This window comes from Ochotona curzoniae, unplaced genomic scaffold, assembly GCF_017591425.1.
Source record: "Ochotona curzoniae isolate NIBS_2020 unplaced genomic scaffold, NIBS_Ocur_1.0 contig_46, whole genome shotgun sequence".
Taxonomy (NCBI): Eukaryota; Metazoa; Chordata; class Mammalia; order Lagomorpha; family Ochotonidae; genus Ochotona; species Ochotona curzoniae.
The window spans coordinates 6,658,348-6,671,056 of record NW_024466340.1 but is presented as its reverse complement, the minus strand read 5'-3'; the positions used below and the strand labels follow the sequence as shown (position 1 = coordinate 6,671,056).

Genomic DNA, 12,709 nt, shown 5'->3' with positions numbered 1-12,709 from the left:
GAACTGACCCTCTAAGCGCTGGATCACATTCTCCGGGGTTCATGCCGAGTTACCTGGCTTTTGTAAAGAGCTGGGGCTTCTGCCAAGGAGGGACCCCTCTCATGGAAGAGTTTCCCTGGTGGGTGGAGCTGCAGAAGAAGGTGGGGGCGCAGACAGCCCCGCCACGACTCCCGACTCCCCAGCTTATAGGTTTCCATGCAGATGTGTTCTCTCCTACCCACTGAATAAATTTCCAGAGGCGGAATTGCTGCATCAAGGGCTGTTCCCCAGCCGTGATTGCTGTTGCCAAATTGCCCTCCATAAAGGTGGTGCCAATTTGCAGTGGTGCTTGCAGTGCGTGTGGCCACGGTTTTTAACCTCAAAGCTCCAGGCAAGGAAAAGCTTTTAAGTACAATGGAAACCTCTGTGTGAGAGCCTTTTCCACCCCAGAGAGTAGGCCCTGGCGGAGCCCCAACAGCAGCAGTTAGGAAGGCCCATACCCGTCAGCTGCCAGCTGGAGCACGTGTGCCTGGGGAAGGGGCCTTAGGTGATGGGTTCTGTATTCCCGCCATCCCACTGCGGTCTGGGAGGTCCCTTCCTGGGTGGGGGATGGGGTGAGAGGCAGCAGCTGGCTTGTCCCTCCTCCGTAATCATCTGTCACAGTGTCTGAGGTACTTCCTGGATCCCAAGTAGGCCTGACCTGAGCAGCCTCCCCCCCCTTGGGAGGCACCCACTTGGGGAGTGCCAGAAGGACCTTCTGGGGGCTGGGATCTCACAGAAATACCACCTTAAAACAAAGACCTTTCATAGTAGATGACCAGGGACAGGGAAGGCAAGGAGTAGGATGGGGGAGTGAGAGTTTACTAATGGGCACAAAGTTCAGTGTGAGAAGATGAGGAAGTTCTGCAGAGGAGTGGCGAGTGCCCTCGAGGTGAGTGCCATGGGTGAGTGCCCTCGAGGCCACAGAACTGTGCCCATGCTCTGTGTGTCTCAGCCAGGCACACTGAAGAGCCACGGCTGTGGAACAGCAGGAGGCTGAAGAGGATCCAGAGAGCTGGGTGTCTTGAATACCTTGTTACTATTTTATATTATTAACTTACTTGAAAGAGTTAGAGATAGGGCGAGACCACACACACACACAGAGCATCTTCCATCTGTTGGCTTAAGCCCCAGATGGCTACAACGGTCAGAGCTGGGCCAGGCTGGAGCCAGGAGGTTTGTGTCTCTCATATGGTTGGTAGGATCCCCAGGACTTGGGCCATCCCCATGCTCCATTGCTTCTGCAGGCCATTAGTCAGGAGCTGGGTTAGGAGTGGGCCAGTGCTCCTATGGGATGCTGGCATTAACAGTGCCAGGCCGCTAGCTTCTTACCGTTCTCGCACCTTGAACTGCCAAGGGCTTGGTTGGATCTGGTGCGGATCTGTCTTCCTGGAGTGCGGGAGCTGTGGGGGTCCTTGAGTGGGGAGCTAGAGGAGGCACTGAGGCAGGATCCGCAGTGGCTGTGTGATCTGTGCTTCTGATTTCCAGCCTGAGGGGCCTGGGCCTGGCCTCTGGTCCCCGCTCCAGGGTACTGTGTCTACTCTAGAATGTCTCATTTCCCCTTACTTTTAAAATAAGAGTGAGTGCATGTGTATCCAGTAATTTTTTTCTCCCTCAATGCCTACCCTGGACGGGCCACAAACTCCTACAGGTCTCCCACATGGATGGCAGGAATGCTGTCACTGCTGCCACCTGGGCTCTGCACTAGTAAGAGGCAGAGTAGGGAAGCAGAGCTGGGAACTGAATCCGGTGTTGCAGTGTGGGTTACAAATGTTGTCCCTGGCAGCTTAACATCCAGGCCAGGTTTTGAGTCCCCCTGTTCCTCGCATTTGACCCAGGTGCCTCCCCAGCCTGCTGCTGGCTGTGTCAGAGCCTGGTGTCAGCCAGGTCCCCAAGGACCTGGGTGTGGTCTTTGCTGTGATTTCCCTGTTTCCCCAAGGCCTGAGAGGACTTTGGCAAATCCTCGTCCAGAAGCAAGGGGAGCAGGTGACTGCATAGCTGTGTGCTGAGGCTCTGAGCTGGTGTTGTGGGGTCTGCCCGGCAGGAAGGAGCTCCTCAGAGACCTGGCTCGGACATGGCAGAGATGCCAGAGTTGCGGTAGTGACACCGTCATCCCTGACTGGCATCCTTCTCGACAGTGCAGCTGCTGGCTTCTGGGGCTGTTGGAGGGTGTGGCGGTGAAGTCCTGTCCCTCTGGCCGCAGGTGGCCTCCTCTGGTGTGGGGCCTCTGAAGGTGAAGGAGCCTCCTCTGGTGTGGGGCCAAAGGCTTGCCTTTTCACCATCCTCTCTCCATCTTGGGGGTCGGAGGGTCCCAAGTGCGGAGAAAGTTGCCCTGGGCTAGCGGCAGGCCAGTGACTCCCTCAGTGGTCCTGCACACCTGTTTGACAAGGCCTTGTCGTCACCCCACCGCCCAGACTCCCAGGCACCAGCGTGGTGACATGGTGGTGAGGCTGTTGTCTTTGAACTCAATATCCTGTGGGCACTGGTTTGAGTCTAGACTGCTCCACTTCCCATCCAGGTTCCTGCTGATGCGCCTGCCACCCCACTTGGAGGACCCAGATGAAGCTTCTGGCTTCGGATAAGCCCAGTTGCAACCAATGTGGCCATTTGGGGAGTGAACCAGCAGATTGAGGAGCTCTCTCTGTGTCTGTAATTACTTTTAAAATAAGTAAATAAAATCACAAAAAAAGATTCTGAGGGCTGGTGGTGTAGCATATATAGTTAAGACGTCTGCAGTGCTGGCATCTCCTGTGTGTGCTGGTTTGTACCCAGCGGCTCCACTTCCCTTCCAGCTCCCTGCCTGTGGCATGGGAAAGCAGTCAAGGATGGCCCAAAGCCTTGGGACCCTGCACCCGCTTGGGAGACCTGGAAGAAGCTCCTGGCTCCTGGCTTCAGATTAGCTTGGTTCAGCTCTGGCTGTTGTGGCCACTTGGGGAGTGAACCAGCAGATGGAAGATCTTTCTCTCTGTCTCTACTTGTCTCTGTGTATCTGCTTTTCCAATAAGAATAATAAATGTTTTTTTAAAATAAAATAAAATAAATCACGGAGGCAAAGTGTTTCTCCGTGTACAGTGTACACTGTCCATCAGAGCCAGCACCGGTTCTCTCAAAAACATATTTATCTATTTTCGATAGTTCGTCCACTGGTTCACTTCCCAGATGCCCAGTGTGGCCAGGGACTGGACTGGAGTGGATTGAAACCAGGAGCCTGGAACTCAGTTCAGATCTCCCCTGTGGACGGCAGCTGTTACCTGCCGTCACTCCGGGAGCTGATCTACGACTCCAGCCAGCACTGACCTGGGAGACCGGTGTGCCCAGCAGTATCTGAGCTGGTTTATGCCTTCATCCCAGTGCTGGCTCTTGAACCCAGTCTGGATGCGGCCAGGCCCAGAAGGCCGAGTACCAGGGCAGGAACAGGAGCGACAGACCCCAGCTCCTGTGAGGCCGACCCAGCTGTCCTCACCGACACCTGGGATGCACTGCCATCGGCTCAGCTGTCAAGGGGGTAACACGACTTCCCACAGTCACGGGGGATGCCACACTGGCGACAGTGACACAGCCTCCTTCTGTGGGTGGCAGATGTAGGCTTCTCAAGAAAATTGCCGCTTTGGAGTAGGCTCCCATGAAACTTTTTTTCCTCTTACTAAAATTAAGAAAATAATAATAAAGCAACCCACCCTACTCAAACTTAAAAAAAGAAGAAAAAAAAATCTGTGCATTCAGGCTGGAATTAAAACTCAGTGGTGTTCTGTGATGGACAGAGTGGAGAAGAAATTCTCATTTAGCTAAAGATGGGTCGCCATCCTCTACCCTCTAGCAGATGTGACACCCAGTCCTGGCCCCTCCTTCCGAGCGTGGCACCACGAGTAGAAGCCGCTTCCGGTGCCAGGAGAACGGAGCCCTGTTTGCCTGTGAGAGTTCCCAGCAGCCCCCGAGATCACTGCTGAAATCCCCCAGGTGGCTGCGGAATCAGAGTGCTCTTACTGGTGACACTTGAGTCCTGAAGAGCCCTTGATAAAGGGAAGTTAGACTGAGATTATCAACACCCAGCCCAGATAGGTCAGAGGGCGGGACTCAAGAGCCTGGCTCCTGGCCCGCAGGTGGCTGAGGCGGACCGTAGGGGTGGGCCACAGACCCTCCAGGCGCAGAGGGCCTGTCCAGCTCCCTGCGGTGGGCCAGGCCCCGCAGGCGGGCGCAGCATTCATGCTAGGGCTTTGTGCTGACAATACTGCATCCAGTGGCCAGATGGTCCGAACAACCCATCGCTGGTGCTGCGTGTAAATATTCCCCACGATTACTGTGGCGCTGCCGTGTTGACTGTAACAAGGAGGAGGAATTGCTCTGAGGAGCTCTGACAGGAGCCGGTTAGGCCGCGGGCTGGGCTGCCAAGCCGTCTTTGTTGTCCTGGAGGCAGCCAGCTTCGGGGCCAGGCGTGGTGTCCCCTGACGGCTACCTCTCCAGCCCCCAAAGCCCTGACACAACCCCCCCCGACAGGCAGGTCCCTCTGAGCACCTCACAGCGGAGTTTCCCACTGCCAGCAGCTCTCTGCCCTGGCGGCTTCCCCTCTTTGCCTTGGAGACGGCAGAAGGCTCACTTTCTCTATAGACTGCCCTCTGTTAGGATTCTTGGTATGAAAGACCTTTCTGTTGGGTTTCTTTGTCTTGTGTGTAGGAGGGAATGTAGTGAACTGATGTTGCAAGGTTTTGGAAAGGAGATAGAATGGGAACGTGTTGAAGAATACAGACACGCTCCTTGCGTGGGCTTGTATAGGATCAGGTGCAGCACTGGTGTGTCCAGCCTCCCTAAATCACCCCGTAGGCCAGTCATTCCAAGAGGGCCACAGTTGGGCCCAGGCCCGATCTCCGAGTTTGTCCACGGGTCTGACAGGTGGTATCAGTTTGCTCAGGTAAGCAGTGCCAGCCGGTTTCCCAGCGTGGCTGGCACAGTCAAGACACATCCTCATCCTTGTCACTGTGGAATCAGGCTCTGTGGGTGACCCGCAGAGGCTGATCCAGGATCCTTTCAACTGTGGCCTTGTTGTTCCCCGGGACAAATTTGGCGAGAGAGCATGCATGCCAGGGGCCAGGCTGGGATATTGGCGTCCTTCCTCTACCAGCAGAGCCAGCCCCATGGCCTCAGGTGCACTGCAGGGTGTGCACCCGCGATTTCAGAAGTTGGAGCAGATTGCCACGTGGACTGGCGTGGAATGGGAATCACAGGTTGGGGAGCTGGCTTCAAAGGGGAACCGAGTGAGAGCCCCAGTCTGTAGTCTGCCCCATAAGCCTCGGTGCTGGTCCCTGGCCTCTGTGTTGGCATCAAAACCATCTCATGATGGTGCAGAGCCAGATGGGGAGGGCTCTCAGACCCGAGCTCGGCCAACCCACTCACTGGGCACATGGCAAAACCAAGGCTGCAAGTCAGCCGGTCAGAACCCTGGTCACGTAGCACTCTGGAGGGCGTTTCAGTCCCCGCCAGAAATCCTATCGACCAGTGTGGGAATCCCTGCTCTGTCCCTTGTTCGGCAGAGCCCTGCCATTGAACCACAGTTGGAGTTAATAGCCTTGCTGCCCACTGGTACACGGAGCGCGCTTCCCGCCAGCTTCCTTTCAGCAGTCGCCCCACTGGGAAAGCAGTGGAGGAAAGTCAGCCTCTTTCCAAGGCTCATTTGTATGCTAACTTCTCCCAGTGACTCCAACATCAGAGAACAAAAGGTTTCCCCAAGTCCCATGTTAGAAATTTCTCCAAAATCCTTTAGAACCATTGTTGCCTGCTGCTCTATGGAAGCATGTTCACTCACACTATGGCTGCTGTGGCCGCGTGGACTGGGCTCGGGGCTGGGGACAGCTCCTCTCGGCTCCGCTGGTGTCAGCTGGGACGACCTGACTTAGCGGGCAGGATACGTTTCTACAATGGCTCCCTGCCCAGGACTGGCAAGGTGGCAGTGGCACCGGGCTGTGCCAGCAGGGACACTGACTCCCTTCATGTCACCCTTCACCAGGGCTCGGTTGGGCATTTCATGGCCTGGCAACCTCCAGGCTGTTGGCTTCTTATGTGGCTGCTGTTTCCCCCAGAGCACGAACATAGAATCCTCCGAGTTACTGCTGCTATGTCTTCCCCTTATTTTCTTTTTAAAAGATTATTTGAAAGAGAGAGAGAGTGATAGAGAAAGCCTCAGTCTTCTGGTTTACTCCCCAAGTGTCTATAGCAGCCATAGCCCAACCCTAAGGAGCCAAGAACCCATCCGGGTCTCCCATGTTGCTCATGGGCCCAATTTGGGCCTTGAGCTGTTATTAACCTGCTACCTTCCCAGGTGCCTTAGCAAGAAGCTGGATGAAAAGCGGAGCAGACAGGAGTTGAACTGACACCCTGACGCTGGCATTGCAAGTGGCACCTTAGCTCGCTGTGTCACAACAGTGCTACACTGCCAACACTCAATTTGTTCTAATTGTGAAATATAAATGACACAAAATGGATGAATTTCCCCATTTATACACATAAAGTGAAAATGGCATGAAGAACTTACACCTTATCGTGCAACCATCATCACTATTTATCCACAGAACTCTTCCCATGCCCAAAGCCAGAAACCATTCCCATTAAACACATACTTACTCATTGTGCCTCCCTGCCTCCACTCCCTGCTTCGCCTTTCTGCCTTTACCACCGTGACTGCTCTCGGTCCCTCTCGCGAATGCAATTCTACAGCATCTGGCTTCTTTAACGTGGCGCCACGTCCTCAAAGCTTGTCCTCGTGGTAAAGGATGTGCCCGTCTGCCTCCCTTCCTTTTTGAGGCTGAGTCATCCCGTTGCATGCCGGTCCCCCGAGGTGTGTCTGTCCGGGTCGCTCCCAGCTTCGGGCCGTCATGAAGAACAACGCCGCAAACTCCTGCTGAACAGATGTCTGCATCTCTGCTTTCCGTTCTCAGCCTGGCACGCCATTGCTTCCACCCCAGCTCTGTCGCTTGAAACAGAAAACAGGACCCAGAGAGAGGGGATGCCATCAAAGACCACCCCGAATCACACTCTGCCGCGGCGGTCTTGGGTTCAAGTCCTCAAGCCGACTGGCTCACGGCAACTCACGGCAGCCTGGCTCTGCCTGTACATGCCTGTACAGCTCCTCGGCTCCCCAGGTCCTGCCAGACCCCAGCTGTGCCCTCCAGGGAGAGGGCAATGATGCTCGCCCTGTGTTGGGGGTTGCTGTTGCTTGCGCCTCTTATTACATAATCTGTCATTCTGTGTGCCGCACCAGGCCCCGGTTGCTTGTCAAAAGTCTAAAAGCCAGCTGCATCCGCTCCAGGCAGCCGGGGGTGCTGCCCCTCCCTCATAGTATTAGTCATTCTGTACTTAGCTAAATTTGACTTTTTATCATCCAAATGATATTTTTGTGGGCATGGGACTTTACATAATGCTACCAACTGCTGCAGGCTAAGAATACTCCCTTTCTGGGGTGTGTGTGTGTATGGAGTTTTTTCTCTCCATGAACTTGTGCATGCCTGAGGCAGCATTGTGCAGCTGCTTCCCCAGGTCTGGCTCTTACCCTCCCCCTGCCTTTGCCATTTCCCAGCTGGGAGAGAAGTCGTCCCTAACAGCTTCCTAATGGGCCTGCTAATGCTGGCGCTTCTCGCTCAGGGCTCTCCGCCTGCAAGGTCTCTGAGGGCTTCCCTGCTGCCTCCCGCCATTCTGGGCCTCAGCAAGAGCAGCTGTGGTCGAGAGGAGAATGTTTGTGGAAAAAGCAGACAGAAGATGCTAAAAGGGGAGGGCAGGAAAAGATGCAGAAATCAGAAATATAGCCTGCCTGATCAAGGCTTGGCATCCGAGGTACAAGGCTCTTGCCACCACTTGGCCTGATAGGCAGAGGACTTGGGGGCTGTTTGTGGGTGATGGTAGAATGGAGATCTGGCCTTTTGGGAGGACCTAGGGGCAGCACGTGGAGAGGTGGGGGTGCAGCTCAGCCGTCCTGACTTCCCAGAGCCTCTGCTGCTCAGGGCTGTATGCTGGCCCCTTTTCCTGGGGTAGTTTGTGTGCGCATGTATGTGTGCCTTGACGAGGTATGAGAGCATGAGCTCAGCTCAGAGGGATGAAGTGGCAAGGGTAATGAAAGTAGTAGTAAGTGTGGAGCACTCGCCGTGTACCAGCCTTGGTGAGTGTGGAGCACTCTCGGTGTACCAGGCTTGGTGAGCGTGGAGCACTCGCCGTGTACCAGCCTTGGTGAGTGTGGAGCACTCTCGGTGTACCAGGCTCGGTGAGCGTGGAGCACTCGCCGTGTACCAGGCTTGGTGAGCGTGGAGCACTCGCTGTGTACCAGCCTTGGTGAGTGTGGAGCACTCGCCGTGTACCAGCCTTGGTGAGCGTGGAGCACTCACGGTGTACCAGGCTTGGTGAGCGTGGAGCACTCGCCGTGTACCAGGCTTGGTGAGCATGGAGCACTCGCCGTGTACCAGGCTTGGTGAGCGTGGAGCACTCGCCGTGTACCAGGCTTGGTGAGCGTGGAGCACTTGCTGGTGTTAACTCTTGGGCGCTTTGGTGCAGTGTCGGGAAGTCGGTTACTAGTGTCAGTGCTCATTTAGACAGGGATGGGGTGTTCTGGGGAGGGTCAGCGGCTCCCTGAAGGCCTTGGAGCCAGGACACAACACAGCCTGATCTTAGACCCCCGGCTGCTTTTGGGCCTCCTCCTCCTCATCCTGTTAGCTTTTCGGTTCTGTGGCCTCTTCAAGACCAAGTGGCTTCCCAGAGGTGCATGGACAACAGTGACACAATTCTTGGACTATGGCCTGTGTCTAGGTTGGTTCTGGCTGGATCTGACAGGCTCCTCCTAGGTAAGCTACCTTTAATCAGTCCATCACTTGATCTTTATTTATTTGAAAGACAGAGAGAACTAGGCTCTTCCATGTGCTGGTTCATTCCCCACATGTCTGCAGCAGCCTGCCTGGACCAGGCCAAAGCTGAAAGCTGGGCACTTCATCAGGGTGTCCCCTGTGCGTGCCACTGTGGCCAGCCAGAGTGTATATTCACAGGAAGTTGGGGTTGGTAGTGGAGCTGGGACTGGAACCAGGCATCTGCTTTTGAATGGCTGCTCCTAGTGGCATCATAACTGCCGTGCTAACATGCCTGCCTGCACGCCGCCTTCCAGAGGCAGCAGGGGTGTGTGTGTGTGTGTGTGTGTGCATATGCTGCTTCTGGAAGGATCAACGAGAAACTGGGATTTGTTTCTGGGCAGGGGAACTGGGTGCTGTGTCCCAGGGACAGGAGAGAATCTCATTTCTACCTGGACCCGTCCCACCTTTGAATCTTAGAGTTTTCAAAGTATAGATGCTTTACTTGATTGAGGCAAAGTGAGCACCACAGAAATAAATCTCCCATCAGCTGATTCACTCCCTAAATGCCCATCACGACTGAACCCACGGACCAGGAACTCCATCCAGGTTTCCCACCTGGGCATCAGGGGCTCAACCACTAACCTGTGTCTTCCAAGGTGTGCAAGCAGAAAGCTGTCGCTGGAAGAAGAGCCTGGCCTTGAACCCAGGCATGTCCGTCTGGGTTATGGGCTTCCCTGCTGGCGTTTCTACTACTTTTGCAATGCAGCCACTCCAAATAATACTTTATTTGAAAATGAGGAATGCCTAGGTGTATTCCCAAAAGAATGAAAAGTACACAGGCACACAGCGGCGGTCACCACAGCGCTCACAATAGCCGGAAGCTGGAGAGAGCCTCTGTCTGTCCACCAGAGGGTGAATGGACACACTGTGCATGAACTAAGCATACAATGAACTCTTGTTTGGTCATAAAAGGAAATGAAGTTGTGATAACAGCTGCCAGGCGGAGCAGTCCTGAAAGCGTGATGCTAAGTGGATGCAACCAGACAGAAAAGGATGCATACTGTGTTTCCCTTTGTACGAAGTGCCTGGAATAACTGAACCCGTAGAGGCTGGAAGCAGACCAGTGCTGGCTACCAGGTGTTGGGGGGAGAGCTGGCCGAGGGTGGGGAGTTGCTGCTGGTGTGTGCAGGGGCTCCTCAGGGGGTGTTGAAAAGGAACAGGAATTAGATCCTGGTGATGGCCACACAGCCTCGTGACTTGATGAATGACCATCACCGTTGGAAACGGTGGACTCCGTGGCGTGGAACTGTATCTCAGTTTTTAAGGCTCAGGAGCCCTGTCTCCACCTGGAGTCCCAGGGGCCCGGGCATGCTTGCTCTGGCACCACCTGCCATATGTGACGGTCCCTCTGGCCATTCTTCAGCCACCTGCTTTGGTTTCCACGTCAACCGGGACAGCTCCGAGCTATGGTGGCACCGCCTCCTCGCTTGGAACTTAGGCTTTCTGCAGTGGCCAGCTTGAGGCGGGCGGACGTCTGGGCAAGCTCATAACTTGGCACCCTATGAAACCGGTATTCTTGAAGTGTTTGTTTGACATTTATTTAGTGGGAATGAGGAGAGACTGATATTCTATTAATAGAAGACACACACAGAAACAGATTCACTCGCGAAGTCACTTCCACTGCCTGAAACGGAGTCGGGGATCTCGAATTTTTAGGAAAGTGGTTTCAACTCAGGCGGCTCGCATCTTTGTGCATCTTTCTTCTTTGTCCCGCGGTCCTCTAAATGAAGAGGCCTGTTGAGGATTCAGATGTGAAACTTGGCAGGTGTAGTCTTTGTTGATCCTGAACCTCCTGGCCAGGGGCGGCGGGACTCCCCGCTGGCTGATTCACTCCTTCTGCCGTGGGAGGAGTGGGGGCAGAGGTGGAAGGGTCGGGGGCAGACCTGAGTGGCTGTTTTGCTTCTTGCCCTCAGGGCTGGCTGATCTTTTCACCTGATTCTTGCTTTCACTTTCTGGGTTATAAAAGCGGGAGCAAGGAACTCTTGACCTCCCTGCACCACAGAACCCACGCACCCAGGGAACCTCCTTTGTCTTCCCTCTAGCTCCTGCCTGTCCCATTCTGCAGTGTGTGCGTCACCCCGACCTGCACACAGAGAGGTGTCCAGCTAAGGAGGGGGCTCAGGGCCTCCCTGTGGACCAGGTGTTACCATGGCCAACCCTCTTGTGGATGAGACAACCCCAGGCCCACCTGGGGCAGGTAGCCACTTGGCAGGGGGAAACCTGGGATATTGATTCTGTGCGCCCTGGGTTCCAGCATGCATGGGGCTGTGTCCCACTGCTGTGGACACAGGAGCAGGGCAGGTCTCCAAGAAGTCCCGACCCCGGAAGGTCAGTCCCAAAGAGGAGGCGGCCCACTCCAGCAAGGCTTCCCTGGGAATGTGGGTGCAGCAGTGTGGGGAGGGCGTGTGAAGAGCTGCGGCTGCTGCCACCACACCTCCCACCGCCACGCGTAGCCAGCTCTCTTTGCACCTCCACCATCCCCCTTCCTCCCTCTCACTACTGCCTCTTAGCACCTCCAGCCCCAATCCCCTTTCCCCTGACTTGTGTCTGGGCCGCTAACTGGTCATCTCTAGCCATTACCACATCCTTGGTCTGGTTCTTTTTGCCTCTGTTGAATCTGCTCGCCCCTTGCCGGAGTGCCTGGCTATAACCCTTGAAAGAGGGTTGTCCTGCAATTAAGCATCAGTTTCTAGAAGAGTCCAAGCTCCTTAATCACCACAAGCCCCAAGGGCTCTCAAGGTGGGCAAACAAAGATGTACTTTGCCTTGTAGTGTGGACCTAGGTGGGAATCCATTTCTCTTGTTCATTTTGTTTTGTGTAAGCTCCCGGCCTCTGGGTGCTTGGACTCACACAGTCTGCCCTGAGGGACTTGCTGGGCAGGTAGACCACACCCCGGCCCCGGCATCAGGCCACTCAGCGGTCAGCCTAGCGCCCTCTGGCCAGGAGTGGCCCACTCTCCTGGCTGCTCCACTGCAGGTCAGTTGAACTGTTCCTTCTTCGTATGTCCCTGCTGCAGGCTGAAGTCATCACATCTCAAGGGAACTCGTGATGAGAAAACCTGGGTTTGAGGCCGAGAGAGCCCACTGTGCTGAGGAGCCGGGTCGGCTCCCTGAGCGGAGGGGCGCTGGACGCTGTGGAGTCAGGAGCTCCACCTGCCTGGTCCTCGTGGTCTCTCTGGCTTCCTAGTCTCTGGTGCTGCTCAAGCTGAGGCCCGACTTTGCGGAGTTGTTGGTCAGCCGGCCTGAAACAGTCCGAGGGTCCTGGCCTCACCGCCTTTCTCGTTGGGCTTCTCCCTGCAGGATGCTGGCCCGTGGGTCCTGGTTCCCGGCACACAGCTGAGCCTTGTGAGCTGTCCCTCCTGCGACAGGGATGCTGACGGAGCCGCTCAGAGCTGCAGGTAGGACCACCGTCTGTGCGTGGCCTGGCCTCCTTCCAGGCTGCCTTGGTCTTTGGGGTTTAGGGGTGCAGAGGTACTATGCTGTCTCCTTCCTTTAAAAACGTGATTTTATATGATTAACATGGGGTGGGGAGAGATTTGTTTATTTATCATGCTTCTTGGAGATATTGACTTATCTTCACTAAATAGAAACTGCTGATGTTTCTCTGGTCGCTTTTGAATCCAGACTTGATAAAAGTTGTTCTCCCATCTCTGGGGCTGCTTGCTGCTTAGGCTCAGCCTGTCCCTCCCCAGCCCCAGGACACAGGCACAGGACAGACAGCGTTCTGTACCTGAAGTCGTGGCTCCTGGACCTGGAAGCTCCAGGTCCACTGCTCTCCGGCCCTGACCGCGGGCCATACTCAGTGGCCTTGAATTG

At 55.2% G+C, this 12,709-nt stretch overlaps 1 protein-coding gene across 1 annotated transcript in view; it reads left to right on the top strand.

Annotated features, from left to right (window-relative positions):
• PITPNM2 (phosphatidylinositol transfer protein membrane associated 2) overlaps positions 1-12,709 on the top strand; it is a 119,798-nt gene that overhangs the window by 19,756 nt on the left and 87,333 nt on the right. The window contains exon 2 of the mRNA XM_040987090.1: positions 12,194-12,291. The gene's annotated coding sequence lies outside the window, so the exon portion shown is untranslated. The remainder of the gene's footprint in view (positions 1-12,193; positions 12,292-12,709) is intronic.